This window comes from Stylophora pistillata, chromosome 4, assembly GCF_964205215.1.
Source record: "Stylophora pistillata chromosome 4, jaStyPist1.2, whole genome shotgun sequence".
Lineage (NCBI taxonomy): Eukaryota > Metazoa > Cnidaria > Anthozoa > Scleractinia > Pocilloporidae > Stylophora > Stylophora pistillata.
In genome coordinates, this window is record NC_142522.1 from 15,598,230 (window position 1) to 15,615,091 (window position 16,862).

General features: G+C 39.3%; 2 pseudogenes across 1 annotated transcript in view; both read right to left on the reverse strand.

Moving 5' to 3' along the window:
* LOC148732599 (uncharacterized) overlaps positions 1-992 on the reverse strand; it is a 4,681-nt pseudogene extending 3,689 nt beyond the window's left edge. Inside the window, exon 1 of the transcript XR_016000748.1 lies at positions 1-992. This exon is cut by the window's left edge and continues 1,299 nt beyond it. The product of XR_016000748.1 is annotated as an uncharacterized LOC148732599 (transcript).
* A 3,202-nt stretch (positions 993-4,194) lies between these two features.
* On the reverse strand, positions 4,195-9,865 carry LOC148732601 (uncharacterized; annotated as a pseudogene).
* Between the last annotated feature and the right edge of the window lie 6,997 nt (positions 9,866-16,862).

Here is a 16,862-nt window from a genome sequence, read left to right on the forward strand (position 1 = left end):
AAAAACAAAACGTCAAAGGATACAACACCATAAAACTCCGCTGTTCATGAGTATTAGGGACCTTAAGATCCAGGAAGGCGAGCGAGGACGCGGCTGACCGGAAGTCATTTTCCCGAATAACGCAAGCGCATGAGTGATTAAAGTTGTTTACATACATATTTCGTGAATCTTGCGTGACGGTGTCGTGCTCACGTCGACGACGCCAAAATCTCTTTTTTGACAGTGCCGTTGTTTCTGTCCGTTTTGTCGCATTTGTTTTGCTGTGTACTAAATAGGAGCAAAACATCTACTTTTCGAGACTTTTACTTAATTAGAATTATTCCCTAGTGGAACAATATTCCAGTTGATGCTAGGCAGTCTGAGTCCCTTGGCTCTTTAAAGCGCAAGCTAAAAGTGCCCCTGAGACGAAAATTGACCATTTTACTTTGGCCTAAATTGTTTACACAATGTCGAATTGGGTCAAGTTAAGACCCTTTTTGCCATTAAAAACTCAAAACAAACCTTCGATGACCAATTTTTACCGCTTCAAAGTCGTCCAAAAATCGTCCGCCATTGCTGAAAACATGTTCCAGCCGAGCTCGCAAAAACGTCATCATGACGTCAAAGGCTCAACAAACTTATGCTTTGCTTTGTCACAACTCTCTTTGTTCGCTGCACAGAGAATCACACATGTTACTTTTTTTGAGAACTGTTTCGTTGTCAGTCGGGAAATGTCAACTTTTTCAGACGATGAATTGCCCCAAAGATCATTTGAAGCTGCTGTGGATAGTTTTGCGCCGACAAACGATGAATTTTTGCCATGCGAAGAAAGATAAACACAGAACGGCACAGACTCCCCATGTGGGTTTTGTGGTCGCTTTATCGCCTTCGAACTGTATTTTTGCTTGTCGTAAGGGATTTTACTTTTTTTGTAAGAAATGATCGAGTGATTAGTAAAAGTTTTCGGTAATGGCTAATTGTGTATCCGATGGCGGATATTGGGAGTTTGTGAAAGCCATCAATGTGTTTTCCCGATGCATTTGGTGTCATTATGATACGCTGACGTCTGTTCTCAACCTTACACTGCACCCGTAATTCAGCCTCTGGGCTGCAAGTGGTCAGATATAAACTATATTCATATTCATTAACCCTTTCCTACGTGTTTTTTACTATCTGTGCTTTGAGAGGTTTGAAGTGAACTCCGTTGTTGAGTTGCACTTTGGCCCCTTTTGTCTTTTCTGTCTTATTCATGATGACTATTGTTGTGTTGCTTCGGTGAGGTTTAAAGCAGAGTTTGTTTCAACCCTTTAGCGCCGTGACCTCATTCCGTTACAAAGTATTTTTTGGCTTAGACGGCAGTCAGCAAGTAGCGTTATGACAATTTTCCAAATAGCTCTGAAGGGCGATAGAAGACTGAACCGGTGGAATTCAGTTTGATACGAAACAGAAGTGGTTTTTTGTTTTGTCCGTAAAAGGTGTAACAGAGGCGCATTCGTCTTGAGAATAAATCTCGCAAAAGTTGGCCTGATTTTGAATTCGTTTGTCACGGGCGTTGGGATGAATTTGAGTTCCTTTGATAGCACGCTGACTTGGCTGTCAGAGGGTTGATAGTTTGACAGGTTTTTAAAGAAATTTTCATTTTCTTGGTTTTTTGGCTGTAAGCTTACATTTTAAAGTGCTATTACGCTCTGTGTCTTAAGCTGTTTGTTCTGCTCTTGCTGATATTAAAGCCAGCTTTTTTTAGAATCAGAGCACACAATTATATTTTTTTATCTCTTTTGTATTAAAGTGAGCTCTTTGAAGTCAGAAATCTCAATCCTCAATTCGGATATTTAATAATTCTTATTTACAATGTTCACCGAGTACTTTCCTTTGTGTAAGGTATTCTGCCAGAGAGTTGTTAAAGGTGGATATTGATCAGCTCTTATGTAAAGCTAAGGTGACGAAATCCGTGGAGGTTCGTAGACTTCCCTTTCCGGCGTCGAGATCGCACTGAGGACGGTTTTTCTTGTCCCTTCTCTTCTTGAACGGCAGGCACTGAACCCGACATAATTCTTCGCCTAGATCCTTCAAAGTACATAGATCTCTCCAAACAGTCCTCCGGGAAGTGTTCGGAGTAGATCACAAATATTTCTGTAGGATTGAAGTTTACTCGACGAGGTCGCACAAATCGCATCCGTTTTTCCCGCTCTAATCTATTTGCAAGTTTCCAATGCAGAGAAATACCTGCAGCATGGTCTGCACGATTACTTCAGCTTTGAATTACGCATCGATGCCCACTCATTTTTCTTTAGTTTTTGTAAGAATAGAGTAAAGCACTCTGTTATATTTGCTTGGCATTTTGCCATGTGAGATTTTCGTGTTGAGCCCTTGATGTCACTTTCTCTGAGTCCTGCGATCAACTTCCGGAACATGATCAAATAATGGCTGACGCGAAATCGTAAATTTAACGGCCCGAAAAAAGATATTTCTGGTGCTCGGTCTAAACTGAAATTTGGAAGAGTAGGTGAAGGAGACACACTGAACACGAAAATGGAAAAAAATGATGTACGAAAATTACGATCTCAGGGGCTCTTTAAATAAATAAATAAATGGCATTTCAGTTTGTTCTTGAACCAGTTAGCAAAAAGCCATGACCGTGAGTATCTTAATGTGCTGTTACTTTCGCAGTTGTTCCGTGACTTGATCACAAGCAGTCTTTTACACTCGTTAATTAAGTTGTAGCATCAACTATGAAATCTCCATTCCTTGCGATAAAATTTATTATATTTGTCTGAAAACGTGCTTGTGTCTTCTTTAGAGAAAAATGAAATCGTCTTTTTTAACATCATTAAAAGTTCAGTGAGAAACGATTAAAAGAAAATTTGCAACAGGCTTTTGAAACTTCAATTACCGTGCAAACTAAAATGGCTTGCCGCAAAAAAGCTAACTATTTTACTAGCGAAAACACCTTCGTCACACTCTACAGGTCAAATTTGATTTCAGGTTAATTTTGGTTTAATCTAGGTTGATATTTGTAGAGTGGGAGGATGCTACCGACCTTGAACAGAAGCAAACAGCAGTCCAGAAGAAGAAGACCAAGGAGAAGACAAAATGCCGAAGACGTCAAAAAAGAGCCATGGAGCGCCTAGGGGCAAACAAAAGGCGGGGAGAGGAAAGGGCTGAAAACAACAAGGGGCTGAAAAGGAGAAGTTCCTCTGGGGCTGACACACTTGAGCATCTGAAAGAGCGTAATGAGGGAATGGACGCAACTAAGCACGAACAGATAGAGTTAAAAAGGGAAGAGCTAAGGCTGCAGGCAGCGCGGCAGAAAGCAGCAATACAGCAGCAGCAGCTCCAGTTGAAGGCCCAGCAGAGGCAGTTTCAGCAGTTTCAGACCATGATGCTCGCCATAATTTGAAAACATGTACAAAAGGAGTAGGCTTCAAAGGTTCAAATGTCATGCTGATGTGAACACTTTCATATTGCATACTGTAAATAGATCCTCCATTCCAGTGTAGACAAGATCTTTGCTCATTGTGACAATGCAACTCTTCACTACCTTGTGTATTCATGTATATATCTTACGACAGTTAGGTTAACATACAAATTTTTGTTTGGTCAGTGATATTGTTTACAATAGAGCGTGCAAGACAGAGACAATTTACCCTTTTTTCATAAAAAAATCCAGCTTCTTATTCATGAGGTTTTAAGGTATTACATTTTTATTTGCAATAATAAAAAAATGCTTTTCATCAGACTTAAAACCCACTCTGAACGTGCAAAGCGATTCAATTCGCGCAAAAGTATTTGTTTAATTAGCTCGTAACATATTTATGCTAATTTAATAATAATAATAATAATAATAATAATAATAATAATTGTATTTATATAGCGCTAAAATCCACTAATTGTCCAAAGCGCTGTATACCCACCCAACCCACCCCAGGGGAGGACATCCATCACACAGTAATCTCGTGCGTGGGAAATTAACGTCTCCTGCCCCTAACCCTGCAGGAGACGGGACCTCCATTTATTCGTCCCTATCCGAGAAGACTAGAATATCTAACCATTTCTTGATGTTAAAGAAAGGAAGCATATTCTTCTCAGTTAATTTTAAGACCCTGAGTGTTGGTCCGGCCGGTATTGAACTCTCGACCTCCCGCACAGCAGTCCGGCGCTCTCCCAATTGAGCTAACCAGGCGGCGGTTTAAAATTTAAATTTAGTGTTACACCTTGCCACAAACTTTATTTTTATTTCTCCTTGACAATGGCGTCATGATGACACCGAAACGTCGGTTTTTATCGTTAGTTTTTGCTAGTCTTTGCATTTCTAAATCTTTATTGATAATAAAAAAATCTGACTTCTTTTAAGCAGACTAAGCAAAGTAATCTTGCAAAGAGGGAGGGTCCAATGGGAAAAAATCCGAAGTTGTGTTACCATAAGGGCAAGTTAGTGCATTCCTAAGTAAGGCACAAGCTATGTACATTTTACCAATAGGACTCAGACCCAACTTCGGAGTCTTTCTTGAAATCTAAAAATTTGAAATAGTTAATGATGTCCCCAAAAGTCCACTCAACTGGGGAGCGAACTTTACTCCTGGACTTATTAAATTGCTGCATCTGATTTGTCAGCAGTCCACGTTGAAATGGCCTCTGCAGGTGGACACGATGAGGGCATGCTGGGTCACCATAAATGCACATTGCCTGGCCCGTTGGAGAGAAAGTGTACCTCTCAAGATCATTCAGCAACCTGGACTCGACCAACATTGACGCATCATGTTTTTTACCTTCTGCTAAAAAAGCATATTGTAAATGGAGTTATAAACTGGGGAAAATACTTTATTAAGGTAAGTTGGCTTAAATTTTGGCACTTTTTTCAAGCTCAAGAAATCAAGAACGTTTCTGGAATTGCACCGATATCACGTTGGCGCCATCTTGGTTTGGTGATGCATCAAAACGAGGCTGGGCGTGCATAATTTGCAAAATGGCGACTGCTACTAACGTTTCTCTTTCGGCCTCTTTCGGCCTGGTCCAAATCATTGAAAGATATTCCTTTAGTGGACAATTCCTTCATAGAAAAGTGGCTGCAAAAGCTAGATAAAGTCCCAAAGAAAGTTAGTTACAGTAATTTTTGCGAAGGATATGTCTTTGATGTCGAAGGTAAGATCATCAATTCTTTTCTTCGCTACTTGGGCTATTTGTTGGGATTATTGTATATCAAAAGATAGATTCTCCGGAGTTTTTATGTCTCTTTTAATGCATTTGTCGTTGCTGTCTTTATGTTCAATATTGATCGAAATCAGAGCGAAAAATCATGAGTTTATTGAAGTGTTTTTCCCCTCTAGTTATGGTAGAACCTTGTAGTGTGACAGCTCGAGCTAGGAGCTACAGATCACAACGAAAAAATGATGAACCGTGGCGACGGCAGGTACGTTCATGCCTTTAACTAATTGAAAATTATTTATTAATGGAAACCATAACTGTTTGATGTATAATTGATACATCCATTAAGAGATTTAGATTTACTCAAATACTTGTGCTACATTTAACACGGAGTATTTATTGCTCTCTGCCGACATAAAATCTAATCCTGGACCTCCACGTGCAGTTGGGCAAGCTCGCTATTCTGATAAACAATCGTCTAAGTCAATTATTCGCTGTCTTTCTTTCAATGCAAGATCAATTTGCAACAAGCTTGGTGAACTTCAGGATCTTGTTAGAACTAAAAGCGTGGATGTTGTAGCTATTACTGAAACTTGGCTCCATCAGAGAATAATTGATACTGAAATTCTCGACTCAAATTATGTTATCTTTCGTCGAGATAGACAACAGGGTCAACGTGGTGGTGGTGTTTTACTGTGCTTTAAGTCTGGATAAAGCTGAGTTATTTAACAACTATTTTAATTCAGTTTTTAAGGGTGATGACTGTGTCCCTTTGCGTGAAGACTGCTTTCTCGGTGACTTCGATGTTGGTGCCGATATTTTGAATAACATCGAACTTTCCCCGGCTACTGTTCTGAAATTCTTGGAAGAGTTAAACATCTGTAAATCCTGCGATCCAGATGATGTAACATCTCGGCTACTGAAAGAGTGTGCAGATTCGATTTCATCTCCTCTTTGTACCTTGTTCAACAAACAACTCGGTAGTGTTTGTTTTCCAAAAATGTGGAAGGTGGCTAATCTGGTTCCAGTTTTTAAGTCTGGTGACAAGGAAATGGTTGAAAACTATAGAGGGATATCATTACTGTGTATCATCTCCAAAGTCCTTGAAAAGTGCGTTTTTTCATGTGTTTTTCCCTTATCCAGCCTAAACTTTACCATCTACAAGACGGTTTTGTCAAAGGACGTTCATGTGTTACAAGTCTTCTCAGATCTACATTTGTCTTTGCCAAAGCACTTGATGAGAAGAAACAACTTGATGCAGTATTTCTGGATTACAGTAAAGCATTTTATTCTGTATCATTTAACTGCTTATTAAGGGAACTGTAAGGCGTTGGTATAAGAGGGAACTTGCTATCTTGGTTTAGAAGTTATCTGACAGATCGTTTGCATATGACAGTTATAGATGGCCGAGCATCTTCTTTACTACCTATTTCATCCGGTGTGCCCCAGGGGTCTATCCTGGAACCCTTGTTGTTTATAATATATATTAACAGTGCCCCAAGTGTGACAGATGCTAAGACCACTGTCCAACTCTGTGCGGATGATATAAAGTGTTATCGAGTTATTGATAACGGTGCTGGCGCAGTTCACCTACAAAGAGACTTACTAAGCTTAACTGGTTGGTTGTCTGAGCATTTCATGAATTTCAACGCTAATAAGTGTAAGCACCTTGTCGTGACAAAGAAAAAGAGTTTTATGCTCACATCATATAATCTGAGCGGGTCACAGGTTGCAGTCGTTTCAACTGAGAAAGATCTAGGCGTTCATGTTTCTTCGAATTTATCCTGGAACGATCACATTGACTTTGCTATAAGTAAAGCAAATAAGATGTTGGGTATTATCTACAGAACGTGCACCATTGATTGCGACCAAAAAACTATGTTGATTCTATATAAATCGTTCGTACGACCGCAGCTGGAGTACGCATCTCAAGTTTGGTCTCCCTATACTAAAGAAAAAATTAAGGCCCTTGAGCGTGTTCAAAGGCGTGCCACCAAATTTATCTTGAAATGTGATTTTAACTTATCCAGAACGTTTACTAAAATTAGGTCTTTTGCCTCTCGAGTTTAGAAGGGAGGTTTTAGATTTTTGTTTTTTTTTAAATGTCTGAAGGGGCACATTGATTTTGACGTCCTATCATATGTTAGCTTCAAATCATATAAGTACGATATGAGGAACACAGAAGCCATACTTGCCAAGGGTCGCTTTAGAACCGATGTTTTTAAATTCTCATTTTTTAATCGCATTGTGTATTTATGGAATGACCTGCCTGTAGCTATTAGGACAATTGATCGAGTATCATTGTTTAGTAAGAAAGTGAATCAGTTTTATATCAGTAAAGTTAACCTAAGTAAGGATAAATTTTTATAATTTTTGATTACGTATTGTTGCTATTTGTCTAAGTTAGTTTTCAATTTTTTTGTATTTTATCACGGGCAGTTTATTTAAAATAACGAATATAGAATTCTGTATAAACTGGCCTAATTACTCAGATATCTCTCTTTTATACTTGTATATATATTTAACTCCTTGTTTTTGTTTTGATTATCTGTGTAATTGAATTTGAGTAAATAAATAAATGAGTAAATAAATAAAAGATCAATTCAATAGTGAAGGCTATACCGAAGGGTCAGATAACCCCTCCAGCGAGCAATCTGACCCTCATGCAGACAGTAGGGGCCCGTCGGCGCCAAATTCAGGTGACCACGATTCACCTGATATTGACCCCGCAGTAAGTGACAAATCAGATTCGGAGGACCACCCAGGAGCGGCTACGCGACCACGAAGGGAGCGGCAACCTCCAATCACTTTAACCTACAGTCAAATGGGAGAACCCGAGTATACACATCTTCAGCCAGTAGTAACTTCAATCCAAGGCCCCCCAGTTACATCTCCTTACCAGACCATCGGCCATTGCCTCATACCTTACCACACCCCACAAATCCCATGTATCCCGCAGTTGCAGTATATACCACAGCCCGTATGGATACACCAGCACTTAACACTGCTATTGTCGCATCTGATCGCTCCACATATTAATCATAGGCGCACAGAACTGTGTCGAATTCTTACTAGTTTCCTTATCATTGTCAAACAGAAACTCAACAAGCACTCCGGATGATGATTGAGCTGTATGCAGTTTGAAGCCGGGACACTAACACCCCCTCCAAGTTATGACCAGGATGACTTGTGTTTTATATTTGTATACCTTCTGTAATGTCGGGACGACATTTTTTCGTGGAGGGGAGTGTGTAGCAAGCAGGACGAGAGTAACTGGGACTAGCCCAGGTGATTATTATGGGATTAAAAAAAAGAAAAGGATAATACGAGAAAAACAAGGCGGTGAAAAACGACAGTCGAGGAGAACGTTACTGTTTGTTGTGTTAGTTATTTCGCGTGATTAAAGTGGTGTGCAACATACAGAGCAGTGGTAGTTAGCCATGTTTGCAGAGAAAACACCTTAGCATTATTGTCTTTGCACGCCCAGCCTCGTTTTGATGCATCTCAAATCCAACATGGCGGCAACGAGATATCAGGCTATTCTGATAGGAACATGGATCAACAAAGCATTGCAAAGGCCTCGTTAATTAAAATGCTCAATCCCCCTCTCCCTACTGTTGCTATACTTATTAGCTGTGTTGGATGGCAAAAGGGTCCAGCGGCAGTTAAAAACATTTGGTCTCCTACACTGGCCCCACACCTCATCAGCTTACAGACAAATGTGTACTTACCTACGGGTCCACAGAGATTTGCAATGAGTCCATTTGGCAGAACAACAGACTGAACTTTTAGACTGTGCACAATCTTGTGCCCATTGTAAACGGTCCTCTGCATCTCCCCTGGCCGACAGATTGGTCTCACTCTACCATCCACAAACCCGAAACAATGATCCAAGGCAGCATCTTTCGTAAGAACTGCATTTCCATACACTTGGAGAAGTGTTGGGTCCAGAATAGAGCGGTTGTAATCAGTTATCCGGTGGCCGTGTATGGGGTAGATGTGATCAGTGACGGTGCCACAAATCATGCTCAATACTGGCACAGGCCGCCCAAAACGAGAAATTAAATCTGAGTATCTGCACAGGTAACTAAACCTTCGCAACAAGACGCACAGACCTTCTATGCCATCAATCACAGATCCCTGGTTGCAGGTAAAAGTTGCTGGGATGTCAAGAGCTTCGACGAGCACAGAAATGTCAGCTTTTCTGAGGCGAAATTCCGCTTTACACACAGTGTCGTCCATTTCAGCAAGGTCAAACGTTCCGTAGCCTTCGTAAGGAGACCCGAGATTTTTAGATTGATTCATATCAAACTACAGACAAAAGTCCTCATCATCTATAACCCCACTATTGTATGCTAAAACTACGGCTTCTCGCGTATCCTTTAAACTCCTTTTGTACCAATCTCTTGTTCGTATCACGCGAAAACTAAGACAACAAACAAACTGACATCAAGGTTTGTGAAAACAAAACTTTACTTACAAGCAGATGGCGAGTTTGCTGACATAAGATTTGCGTCATGTTCTAAATCCCTAATATTCAGGTAAATATGATTTCAAAATCCAAGGAGAGTTCCCTATCAGCGATAGGAAATGGGTTTATGCTAAAGAAATAAACCAAAACTTCTGGGATGAAGATGGCTGCCACGTCCACAGGATTCTTAATCTTTTTTATGCATTGAGCGAGACGGGCCCTCTACCTACTCCTCGCCGTCCAAACCTTGCAGGCATCCTCGCTCGCCATCCTGAATCTTAAGGTCGCTAATGTTAACACAAGACTTTGAACAACTATTTCCATCAGTTTGAGTTTTACTCTGACGCTTTTATTTTCACGAAGATAAGAAAAGAATAGCTCCACAAATGAATTAATAGACAAATTCTAAAGATTGCAGCACCAACGGGCTGGAGAAAACTGTTTCATACTGTCTAAAAGCCTATGACTTGAAAGACCTTTTAATAAACTACCCTGAGGCCGGTAGGCCACTCTTTGCGGAGGTTGTGAAGATGTTGATGCAAACTACTTGAACAGTTGCTTAGAAGCAGAATTCTCTAATCTTGAAACTCCAGAAAGGGCTGTGGAGGAGCAAGTTCTCGAAAATTTTCAAGACTTTCTTCATTGGGTTGAAGATAAACAAGTGACAGGCTGTGTACAAATCAGCGATAGCATGGGATTATGGTGTGGAACGATGTGTACAGGAAGATATTGCAGTGGATGGGGAGAAGTTTTCAACACCAGATGTAAGTGCAGCATGAGTGCTGCAGGGGTTAAAAGGCCAACAACATTGAGAAATCTGCGGCTGTGGCTTACAAGTAAGGGTGAAGTTCAGTCACACTTGCATAGTTGATAACCCAAGTCACAGGGTGTGCTTCCCATATGTTGGGGCCTGTACAATGGAAATATTATTTCTTGTTTTGCACATGACAGCATATGAGGAATTTATGTATGTTTTCCTTCAGGGATTCTGTAAACGACAAGCCTTTTCAAGGCATCAAGAACCTGTAGCCAGAGATCATACTGTAGTCCTTTTTGTCAACACTGATGTAATAAAATGTAGATAGACGTTGACACATAACTAGAGTTTACCAGTTCATCATGTTACCATTGTGAAAAGTACATAATAACATTGCAGTTGTATTCTGCCTTCTTGTTTGTGTATCATCACTTACCTTCACATTGAAGTGAGCATGTTTTACTCTTAAAGATACTATTCAATCTGCCACAGTTTGATTTGATGTTGGCAATGTAGCGTAGCCTGGCATTGATGTTAGAGCCCAGATATCGTTTAGAAGGACCACAACTGCCGTTTTCGTCATGCAAGTGCACAGCCAAATTGAGTTTTATAAATTAAAACGATTCTCGATAATCAGTAACTGGTGTAGTAAACGTTTATAGTGCGCACATGAGAAATAGAGTACGAGAACCAAATTATGTAACCAACTTAAAGTGCCACTATAATCAAATTTTTATCCCTTTCATTTTTAGGTATCACTTAGAATTCCAAGAAAGAATCAAGCATTTCTGATACGAATTGGCTGAGATATATTTTTTATCACATTTGATCAAAATTCTGTTGAGTTTATGACAACATCACTTGGCTAATTTGCATATTTAAAAACTTGAATATCTCTGGAAAAAAAAAGGGAGTCGAAAATAATAAGCAGCATTCTTCGCGTACAGACTTCATGTTTATGTCTTAAAATGGCTTAGATAGGAAAGATGCGAATTTCGTTATAGTAGAGCTTTAAAGTGAAACTGGACGCTTTTGTTTTGTTTGTACAGGAAATTGATTAATACTTGAACGTTATCTTTATATTTCATATTAAAAAGACAACAATACGAGTCAATAAAAACAGGACTGATGTCAGTACAATTTCTTGTATGGTTAGAGTATTCTATGTTTGAAGCCCTGAACAAAAGATTTGGAACTGTCTTAATGGCTTTGGTTGTGAGTTCATCTGATTGATTTCTAAAAGGCTGTCAAAAAATACAGTTAAGTGTAACAGCTAAAAAGGAAGCATAGTATTTGCCATGCAGTAAACACAACACTACAGGTAAGTACCAGAATGTAATACTACCTTAGAAAATGAACTTGATAAAAGTAAGTTCCATTTTTCAACATCAAAAGCAACAAAAGTGGCGCCAAAATGGTGGCCACGTTTACTAGTGCCCTAGTGTTTCTCATCTTTTTATCCATTGGAACTTTGCAAAACTGCAATGATATCTGTTATTATTACAACTTAAGATGCTACTGTATATTGAGAGGAGCTCCGGCGAGTTATTTAACGCTACACAAATCCCAGCTTTCAACTAGTTCGTCGCGTTCGATCAGAACATGGCACAAACGCGGCCATGTTTATTAGCGTCGTCCTTTCTTCATCGATTTCACAATCGCCATGGACGTGGAAAGCAACCTAGCACCTAACTGGACTTTAGACGAGCCAAGCCCTAATGACCAAAGCCAAATTTCACCTTCCTTGATTTCGGAGATTACATCAAGCCATCAAGCGAAGCACATTATGCAAATTCGCTTCATCCATACACAGCGGGACGCTTTGTTTATTCGAGACAAGAGCTTCTTCTTCTCAACCCTCTTCCCCTCCAATTAACACCGCAATTACAGCCTCAAGGTTTTCATCATTGTGTGGTTAAGCGAAAATACAGAGGAACTAGATCAGGTAAAAAGGTTGGGAATAAATTAAGTTAAAGAGCTCGCAAAATCAAATAGCAATAAAAGACCGACAATGGTAAGGAGTGGAAGTGGTCGGTTGGGCTTTACCTCGGTGTAAAAACCTCACAACTGAAGTCACCAAAATTAAGGCACCGACATCGTTAGATCGCCAGAACGATAGATCGCCAGAACGATAGATCGCTGGATGGATAGAACCAAAGATCGATGGATCAATAGATCGTTAGATCGATAGAGCGGTAGATCGCTAGATCGATGGATCAATGGATCGTTGGACCGATAGAGCGGTGGATCGCTGGATTAATAGATCGTTAGATCGATAGTGCGGTAGATCGCTGGATCAATGGATCAATAGATCGTTAGATCGATAGAGCGGTAGATCGCTGGATCGATGGATCAATGGATCGTTAGATCGAGAGAGCGGTGGATCGCTGGATCAATAGATCGTTAGATCGTTAGATCGATAGAGCGGTAGATCGCTGGATCGATGGATCAATAGATCGCTAGATTACGGTGGCCCACAAGTGCACACCGAATTCAAAAACTCTACACAGAATTCCAAATGCCCACACCAAATTCAAATTGCTCACACCGAATTCTAAATCTCCACACCGAATTCTAAATCTCCACACCGAGTTCTAAATCTGCACACCGAATTTCAAATCTCTACACCGAGTTCTAAATCTCCACGCCGTATTCAAATTGCTTACACCAAATTCTAAATCTCACGCCGAATTCTAAATCTCCACGCCGAATTCCAAATGCCCGCACCAAATTAAAACTGCTCACACCGAATTCTAAATCTCCACACCGAATTCTAAAGATCCACGCCGAATTCAAATTGCTCACACCGAATTCTAAATCTCCACACCGAATTCAAATTGCTCACACCGAATTCTAAATCTCCACGCCGATCAGGGAAGTTATAGGTCAGCGGCTGTTGCCTTAGAAGTACCCAAGCTCCTTTGTGGCGGGGAATATAGACTCGTCGAGACTCGCCATTATCACGTTTTGTGGGAATTGCGGACTCGGAGTGCAGCAGACCCAGCGGTTCTGCACGAATTGTGGCAACGGTAAGTTCCAGCTGATAAGATTTTTTACGTACTTGAGTTTGATTACCGAAAACATGTGCAAAGAAAAGCATGTTCAACGTATTGTCCCCTGCTAGATATCCTGGATTTCACCAATCACGTGACTCTTGGAAAAACCTTTTTAGAGCAAAAATGGGTAAAAGTTTATTATTCCACTATAAAGATTTTCTATAACAAAGGATACTTACGAATTTTTGAGGCAAAATATTGATTTCCGACAGAGATAGAAGCGTTCGAAAATTGGTTTTGCGTCCACCGCCCCCATGGTCCGAAAGCTGCCGCACAAAATTTTGAAAACGGACATTCTAGGTTCTGATCATAAAAGAGCATGCAATTACGTAATAATTACGTAATACAATTAGTTTGTGCAGTTCAAATATGAGTGTTTGCCACGAGAGGAAGTACACAAACGCCCGCTAGACCCCCTCATGCTCATGGCCCCCAACCCTTGACTACCAGGGATTTCCTTTTTTAGAGGGTACATTAACGATTTCGTTTACAAAATGTTGTTCTTTTAATAAAACTCTCTTAAAATGTTTGCCTATACATGAAGTTCAGGACACAAAAGTCCACTAGTCAGTGGCTGCCCCATTTCGGGAGTTATTTGAAGAAAACGTTATATAATTTATTGTATACTGTTACCATGGCAATGTAGATATACATATTATGACCAAAGATGAAATAATTGGAAAAATAATTTAATTTAATTAGTATGATCAGTCGAATATAGCATGCCTTCAAAATCATGTTAAAGGTCCTATGATGGATAGTTTTTTTGCATTCTCAATCAAAATAAGATACCCCCAAAAAACATATCTAAAAAAAAATTACGTTTATAATATTCACCTTTTGCTTGCGATGTTACCTTAGCAGCTCAATCACCTTTGATAACTGGCAGTGCTGGTCCATCAACATCAGGTAAATATAATTTTAGTTGAAAAACAAAACACAATAGTATGACCTTCAGGTTAAAACTTCAGGGTGGTCCTCTATAAACCATGGTGTAGTTTAATGTTTTGATTCTGCCTCACTCCTACTGTGTATATTTGGTATTCAAGAATCGAAAGCCTCCCAAAATGTAAACAATGATTGCTATATTTTGACTGACTTTTGTAAAATGGCAATGTCCAAATTTAATTAGTATTAAATTGAGTGCTTTTGAGAGCAAAAAAATGAATGTTAGATCTTTGCATTAAGGATTGAATATAATATGATACACCCAAAAAGACACATTCCCTTTTCATTCCAATAAGGATTATAATATTCACCTTTTGCTTGTGATGTTACCTTAGCAGCTCAATCACCTTTGATAACTGGCAGTGCTGGTCCATCAACATCAGGTAAATATAATTTTAGTTGAAAAACAAAATACAATAGTATAACTTTCAGGCTAAAACTTTATGGTGTTTCTCTATATACCATGGTGTAGTTTAATGTTTTGATTCTGCCTCACTCTTACTTTGTATATTTATAAATCCTTCCAAAAGGTAAACATAAATGTGAATTCTCCGTAAATTACACCAAGCATTAGTGTAGACATGTCAATAACAGTTGAGATATATAGATAGGTAAGTTCTTAAATAGATAGACTTACAGAAACTGTAACAAAGGTTATTGTTCCTAAATTTACAATCTTAGACCAAAGTAGCTTATTAATGACACTTTTGTAGTATCATTTTTTTAAGGGATAAAATACTTTTTTTCTTAATAAGTTGTGAAGCTGACTACATCCTGAAAAGATTTCAGTTGCATATGAAACTCATTTAATGTAGGAAGAGATAATGAAATTATAAAAATTGCCCAGATTTTGAGTTTGAACATAGACTGAAATCTTGACAGTTCAAATGAAATTGTCGTGCTTACCACCAAAGTGGTTGTATCCTAATGTTTTTCAAGAGGTGGAGCTTATGTTAAGTAAACCATTCATTGGCTAATTTGATAGAAGCAGTGCTCCCAAAATAAGTGATTCTCTGAAAAGCCAAAAATCATAAAGGGATACATGGTGCTAAAGATACAAGGATTGGAGCTACTAAATGTTCGTATAAACCAAATCAAAAGTTATCATGCAAGACAAAACATAGAGATTTCATGTCATTTTTTAGCAATTTTTATTCAATGTTCATTCAGTCCTACCATGTCAAACCACTACCCTAGATTGATATTCAATTGTGTTTTATTTTCAGCCAGATATGTGCCAAATGTGAAATCGTTCCAGGCATTCAAGAAATCAAAGGGGAAAGAGTGGAAACATTGGTGTGTACGAATAAAGCTGACAAGGAAATAGATGTACAAATGATGATTGGAATGAAGTATTTTGATGAAAGAGAGATGAGGTTAAAGTCTATAAGGGGGAACGTGTTGCTTTGTTAATATCAAACAAGGCGCCGTGCAATACCATATCAACCAAGGCCACAGAAAAATTCAGTGCCTATCACAAAGATATTTTTGATGCAGATCACGATTATATTCTAGTTCTTGACAGTGGAGAAGAGGCTCAGTTCATCCCTGGTTCTAAACCAAAAGAGTTCTTCACACTTAAATGATATAAAGAAGACCTTGGCAAGGACTACAACAACATAACACTTTGCCTGTGTCCAATTAGTGACTTTGAGGCCAATTTAGAGCAAGTTGAAGCCAAAGAAATAGGGGGCGCACCAGGTTGTTCAGACAGTTCTCTTTCCAAAAAGAGAAAAGTAGATGATGTACCAGCCGAAATATGTGAGTCAGATGAAGCCTTTGCAAGGAGACTTCAGAATGAATTTGACGAGGAAGATGATCTTCATTCGTCAGCAAGCTCTGTGTTACCATCTGATAATAATAAAGAGGCAGTGGTTGGAGACACCTATCTGGACACTGCAAGTATCCTGAATGCAATGCGTAGGCAAGTTAAACAAGAGGAAGATTTTTTCATTGTCATGAGAAGAGGAGCTCCACTATCTAGAATCATCGATATCTGGCAGCGTCAAGCAAGAAAAGTCAATCCTGAGAATACCCTAAGAATTAAATACTGTGGAGAAAGTGGAATCGACATAGGGGGCCTTGTCACAAGAATTTTTCAGCAATGTGATAAAAGATAATTATTGGGAAATCTATGTTTCCCAACAGAGCACCAGCAAATTCCATTTACAATGTACACAATGAATCATTAAAGACTTGTGGAGAAATTGTTGCTGTTTCTTTAGTCAATGGTGGCCCTGCACCTTCACTTATGGCCGAGTCAGTATTTGAACTAATGCTAAATCCAGAGGTTGACCTGAGTGACCTCTCTGAAGAGCACTTCACTTCTGGGGATATGGATATATTTAAACAGATCAGGAGCTGCAGTTCATTTGATGATACTTTGGTCGACATTATCTCAGAGCATGGATATACTGGTACCATAAATAAAGCCCACCAAGAAGATATCATTGGGAGAATTAAAGTGAGTATAATCAACAAGTGGTTGCTCTTCTTGCGGGAATTT